This window comes from Lissotriton helveticus, chromosome 3_1 (assembly GCF_964261635.1).
Source record: "Lissotriton helveticus chromosome 3_1, aLisHel1.1, whole genome shotgun sequence".
Lineage (NCBI taxonomy): Eukaryota > Metazoa > Chordata > Amphibia > Caudata > Salamandridae > Lissotriton > Lissotriton helveticus.
In genome coordinates this window covers 103,971,554-103,977,741 of record NC_136061.1, presented here as the reverse complement: position 1 = coordinate 103,977,741, position 6,188 = coordinate 103,971,554, and the positions used below count along the sequence as shown (strand labels likewise).

At 48.2% G+C, this 6,188-nt stretch overlaps 1 long non-coding RNA gene across 1 annotated transcript; it reads left to right on the top strand.

The window, feature by feature from the left end:
* The first annotated feature begins 520 nt into the window (after nt 1-520).
* Nucleotides 521-2,938, top strand: LOC144824433 (uncharacterized). The gene is made up of 3 exons (XR_013608947.1): nt 521-619; nt 897-994; nt 2,762-2,938. It is a non-coding gene; the product is annotated as an uncharacterized LOC144824433 (long non-coding RNA).
* The last annotated feature ends 3,250 nt before the right edge of the window (nt 2,939-6,188 follow it).

Below are 6,188 nucleotides of genomic sequence, written 5' to 3'. Positions count from 1 at the left end.
GCCCATCAACAGAACTGTCTTGATTTTGATGCCGCAGCATTCCTCAGGTTCACAACAGTTAGTTGACAAGAACTCAGTCCTGGTCGTCTATCCTGAGTCCTCCTCCTCCAGACTCACCCTATCCATTACCCATAATGCTGATGCCTGGATTCTGCACAATGAAGAAACTTACGTTGACGAGTCCCCTAACGCCTTAGGACACTGTGAATTCCAGGTGGAGCCAGCCCTCAAACACAAATTACAGGTAAGATAAGCGTTTGGATGGGAGGTAGTATAATGGAGTGTTCGGAGAGGCGAGAGAGTGACAGTGGTACTGGTAGTAAAGTCCTAGGGCTCTTGAATTAACAAACTCTGTGACAGGCATTTACTTTGGAAAACATTTGGCCTATTGCACGTGAACGTTTAGGCGTTATTATTGCTCGCTTGCCTGTCTTAGGGGTGCTGTCTGTGGGGCTTCTAGGTTTTTGTGGTGTGTGAGCACCGCTGCCACATTTCTAATGTTGATTGCTTTTGTTTTGCAGAAAATCCACGCCGGGAAACTCCAGTTGTGGCCCTGCTGCAGAACGCTTTAGGACTCTGTGAATTCCAGGTGGAGCCAGCCCTCAAACACAAATTACAGGTAAGATAAGCGTTTGGATGGGAGGTAGTATAATGGAGTGTTCGGAGAGGCGAGAGAGTGACAGTGGTACTGGTAGTAAAGTCCTAGGGCTCTTGAATTAACAAACTCTGTGACAGGCATTTACTTTGGAAAACATTTGGCCTATTGCACGTGAACGTTTAGGCGTTATTATTGCTCGCTTGCCTGTCTTAGGGGTGCTGTCTGTGGGGCTTCCTGGTTTTTGTGGTGTGTGAGCACCGCTGCCACATTTCTAATGTTGATTGCTTTTGTTTTGCAGAAAATCCACGCCGGGAAACTCCAGTTGTGGCCCTGCTGCAGAACGCTTTAGGACTCTGTGAATTCCAGGTGGAGCCAGCCCTCAAACACAAATTACAGGTAAGATAAGCGTTTGGATGGGAGGTAGTATAATGGAGTGTTCGGAGAGGCGAGAGAGTGACAGTGGTACTGGTAGTAAAGTCCTAGGGCTCTTGAATTAACAAACTCTGTGACAGGCATTTACTTTGGAAAACATTTGGCCTATTGCACGTGAACCAACACGATGACAGTGTTCAGTTAAATGAACTTACTGCAAAACCACCACCCACCAAGCTCAAAAGTAGTAAAAAAACAGGTATGCTCAGATAAAGTTTGAAAAAGTATATTTATATCCCTAACAAAATAATCTCCCGCAAGACCCTCCCTAACCCCAACAAATAAATAGTCCTTCAAAAGTCCCCAAAAAACCCAACTCCCAATTCCCACCCCCCAAAAGTCTCTAAAAAAGGGGCAAGGGACACTCTAGGGATGCAAGCTGTTAAGTTTGGCCTCCAGGGCATCATGCCTTAGGGCCAGGGCATCATACTTCTCCTGGAGGGTGGCGTGATCTAGGCGGAGGCCCTCCACCACATTCTGATATTCGTTCCATTTCTAGACCTCCGCCTCTAGGTCGGACACTCTGCGGAGTGCACGGCGCAAGCGAGCCTTAACAGTACTGCGAGGTGCAGCTTTTGCTGCTCGGCGGTGGCGTCTTCCAGCACGGCTCCGGTTCGCTGGAGCACTGCGCTTACCGGCAGAACGTGGGGTCACGGAGGAGGATGCAGATGTTGATGCACTGGACTGTGTGTCGTCCCCCTCCAATTCCACCAGCCGCCGATATTGGGCAACAGTTGCTTCCAGCCTCCATTGCCGGGCCAGTACAGCCAGCATACTCCTCGTCAGTTTTGAGGTTTTAGTATTGCCAACTATATGAAGAAAGAAAGACATAATATGTAACCAATGCTCTTTAAGAATATGATTAACACAAAATAATTCAGCAGGAAGTTGTGTCACAGTACAACTAGCAACTAGCCAGCGCAGTACAAAACTATTCAGGCCAGTATCATGGGCGTCCGCAGGGAGGGGCAAGGGGGGCGCTTGAATCACCATTTCCCTTCCCACAACTCACTTGTATCCTTGGTTTGATGCTCTTTCATATGAAAGAGATCTGGCAGAAGCCCAGGCGATATGTCTGTTTCCCTCTCTCTCTCTCTCTCTGTCTCCCTCTTTATGTCTCCCTGTGTCTCCCTCTACCTCGCTGTCTCTCTCTCTCTCTCTGTCTCCCTCCCTCACCCTCCCTCTGGCTCCCTCCCTCTCTCTCTCTCCTTCTGTCTTCCTCTCTCTCTGTCTCTGCCTCTATCTGTCTGTCGGTCCCAGCCTGCTGTAATTACCATATTGTAATTTGTCACTGGGCCACCACTGGATACACATCATATCCTATCTAAGAGTCAGATAGTACCATGATCCAGCTTACCTGTACTCGCCACCGCCACTGTCTCCTTCCTCACAGTCTGTACTTCTTCTTGGTTCCGACTCCTCTAGCGCCGCCTCCTCCCCAGATTGATCCTCGGACTCCGAGTCAAGGATCACCACCACATCCGAGCTGGCCCCGCCACCAGATGTTCCACCTACAAAGTTGATTTAAGAATGTTAGATTACACCACTCCACTAGTATTTGGTCTATGAATGAAAAAATGTGAAAACAACAGAAAAATTAATTGACTGTCTACTCTAGTCTAAAGTAAAAATGTCCCTCCTTCCAGGGAAAGCTGTTGTCTTGCTTCATTTTTTTGTCACAATTGTTGAATGCTTGCTTAATTTTAACACACTCCATTTTTCTCTGAACAGACAGAAACTGGACTTCTAAGGACAAGAGCAACATCAACTTCAAACCAGGTGAAAGCTCGGCTCGACCACAAGAAATGTTTTCCATTACTCATCAACTCAGCACCAAGCACTTTTCCATTTCCAACTAACTTTATTTTAATATATGTGTTTACTTAAACTTTTAATAAAGCTTTTAAACTTGAATAGACTCTGTGGTTTTTAGTCCTCCAGACTAGAGTGACTGAGCGAAAAGTTTTGCAATTTTTGCAAGGAGGAGTCCGTGCCGCTGACACTACCAGGTTTATTTATACAGTGTGCCAAACACGCCACTCTGAAATATTATTACTCTGGTCTTTGGTGTCCATAGTTCGGTTTGTGGAGAATTGTCCCTGCAACAGTAGGATTATTGATTTTGCTCCTATCTAAACACTATTTCGAAACAATTAAATTAGGAACGCTTGGACAACAATAGGTCCTCTATATTTAAATGAAAACTTACTGGGGCCAGCAAAGGAGCACTCGCCGCCCTGGCCTGCATCCTCCTCCTTTGGAGCCACTGCATCCGATTTTTCGGTCCGCTTGCCCCTGGGCGGACCTGACGTACAACATGAAAGAAAGAACAGAAAACATTGATGATTGCTGCTTGTCGATGTCCTTGTCAACCAAATCAAACATTTAGAAAGAACAAGAACCAACTATTTCAGTCAAAAAGAGGGCTACAAAGGAAGGACTGCACCTGAGCCTCTACTCTAGGGGCAGATTTACAAGCCCCTTGCAGCTCTTTTTCTCCGTTCTTGCGTCACTTTTGTGACTCAGAACCACAACAAGAGAGGCGCCATGGTGTGGCGTATATTAACAACGTGACGCATATTGGAGATGCATCCCATTCTAAAGCCCTGCGCCATTAGGGAGCGTTCCAGCGCAAGGGAGGGCGTTCCTGCGCAGGAACGCATGCTAAAAGTGGCTATGGGGAATAGATAAAATTTCAATCAGTCATTTAGGACAATGATGCGTCTGTGAAACCCTGCGCCTGCATGAAGCAGACTTACGGCTTGACGCAGCATTGCTGGAGCTGCGCCATCGTTGCAACGCAACTCCATCAATGAGCCGCTTTTACGGCACCGATGCGTAACGCTTCGGTGACGTTTTGGGACCATGGTGTGCAGCATTGTAAATACGGCGCACCATGGGTGGTGCTGGCGTGCCGCACACTTTGCAGGGATGCGCAGGTAATTGCTAATCTGACACTTAGGGGCATACTTACGAGTTCTGAGCTGGACACCTCCAGATGTGCACCAGAACAAATGCGTAACGCAAAACTAACGCTATTACAATGCGGCAAACCCTGGCGCAAGGGTAGGCAGATGCGTGACGCATCTCGTGACGAAAGAGGGGCGCATCTCTAGAGTCGCGTCGCGGGCGCGTTGCAACTATAGCAATGCTCAGGGCTGCCCAATACTCAACATACCGCATCAGTCCTTACGCCTGCTTCAAGCAAGCAGGCATAAAGAATTGACATAGCAGCGTCGCGGAAGTGCCTGCGTTAAATCTTGTAGATTTCACGCAGGCACTTTTGCGAGGCGCACAGCTGCCTGACCGCCACCCCCCCCTTGCGTGGGAACGCACCCATTGTGGCACAGGCCCAGGCCTTCACGTGGCGCATCTCCTTAGATGGATCACGTTGTACATGACTCGCAGGGATGCGCCACGTTTACGTCGCTGTGCGTCAGGTAAGGCAGCGTAAACGTGGAACAAGGGGCTTGTAAATCTGCCCCTTTGTGTCTAGCATTACGCAGTTCTGTAAAATACACTCATACATTACTCAGCCCAATTAAATGAACACAAAATAGAAAACAAATAAGCAGTGGCACCGCCACAGAGAAGGAGAACAGTGCACCTGAAATGCACAGAAGATTTTGAAATATTAATTTACCTCTCTTATCAATGTAATCAGCAGCATTATTGCTCTTTGTAAAAAAATTAAAGCAAACATTTGCAATATAACACAGTCACACAGAGCAGGAGAAAAAACAGAGTAGTGAGTGATGAAAAAATTGCTACTACTACTCACCAAGCCCGGGGACCTCCACTCCCAGCACGTCTAGCAGGTCACGCTCTCGGTCCAGGATATCGGTCCAGCGGTGGGTGACTTGATTGTAGGTGCGCTGGACCCCCGTGATCTTAAAAAGGGCCCGGCACACCTGCCCCCACCGCTTCCGTCGCTCCTGGCTGTTGGTGTAACCAGCAGCGATCCTGCCGCCTGCCGCGATGGTCCTGGGGAGACGGCGCTGCACATAAAAAACAAGTGCGCCCACCTCCTCAGGGCTGAAGATCTCCCGGGGCACCACCATTTCCGCCCTCAAGCGGCCACACGGGAGCCGGGCACGGGCTGCGGCGGCCGTCTTGGGCAGCTTGACTGCTGTCTTCACCATGTTCTGGGCAGGTAAGGAGATAAAATGAAAAAGAATAAGAGTAGAAAAGAAGGAAATAAAAGTTTAAAAAAGTAGTTGAAAAGTAAACAAAAGTAGACTAAAACACAAAAATATAGACCTAGAAAACAAGAGGGATAGAAAAAAAGTTTAATAGATCAAAAAAAAAATAAAACAAGCAAAGGATGGCAGAGATATACAGAGGATAGAAACACCATGCCCAGACACATAGGAATGAATGAAAAACAAGATGGCGGCCCGAACACGTGCGTGTAAGTAAGTTCGCACGCGATTTCTCTCGCGAACTCGTGCGAACTTGTATTCGCAAGGCGCTCATCGCGCGAGATTACACATAGCGGGCGGAAACGGAAATACGTCACGCAAACAAAATGGCGGCGCCCATACTCAACCTTGGGGTAACTCGCACGAGTTCGCGGCTTCCACGGTCGATTTCGCACGACGTCGCGCCTCGGGAATAGGGCAAAATTACCGAAAAACGAGTTTTGCAAAAGCAAAACCAACGAGCAGGTGCAAAAGTTCGAGCTCATCATTTGTAACCATTTCCCTGTAGTGCTTCCTGAAGGGGCCCTCCAGAATCCGGTTGCCTACTTGCAACTATTGTGTGACCCTGCTCTGACAGTCACAGAATAGTTACAAGTATGCCATTGCATCCTGTTAAAAAAATTTTACATTGCAACAAAAAGGAAAGGGAGCAGACAAGCAGGTGCCAGCCTTCATTAATGTCAGTTGGGGCAGGGCAGGTGTTGTTGTTTGCAAAACTTAAAGCACTTAGCAGGTGTGCTTTGCTTTGCCTCAATAATGTACACTCACTGGTCAATCAGAGGGTGCTGTGATGACACCGAGGGTGGCATGGGTGTGCCAGCCAGAGGGTGGCATGGGTGAACCAGAGTGCCAGTGTTGACAGGATGGCAGTGCTTTGCTTTGCCCCAATAATGTACACTGGTGAACCAGAGGGTGCTGTGATGACACAGAGGGTAACATGGGTGAGCCAGAGGGTG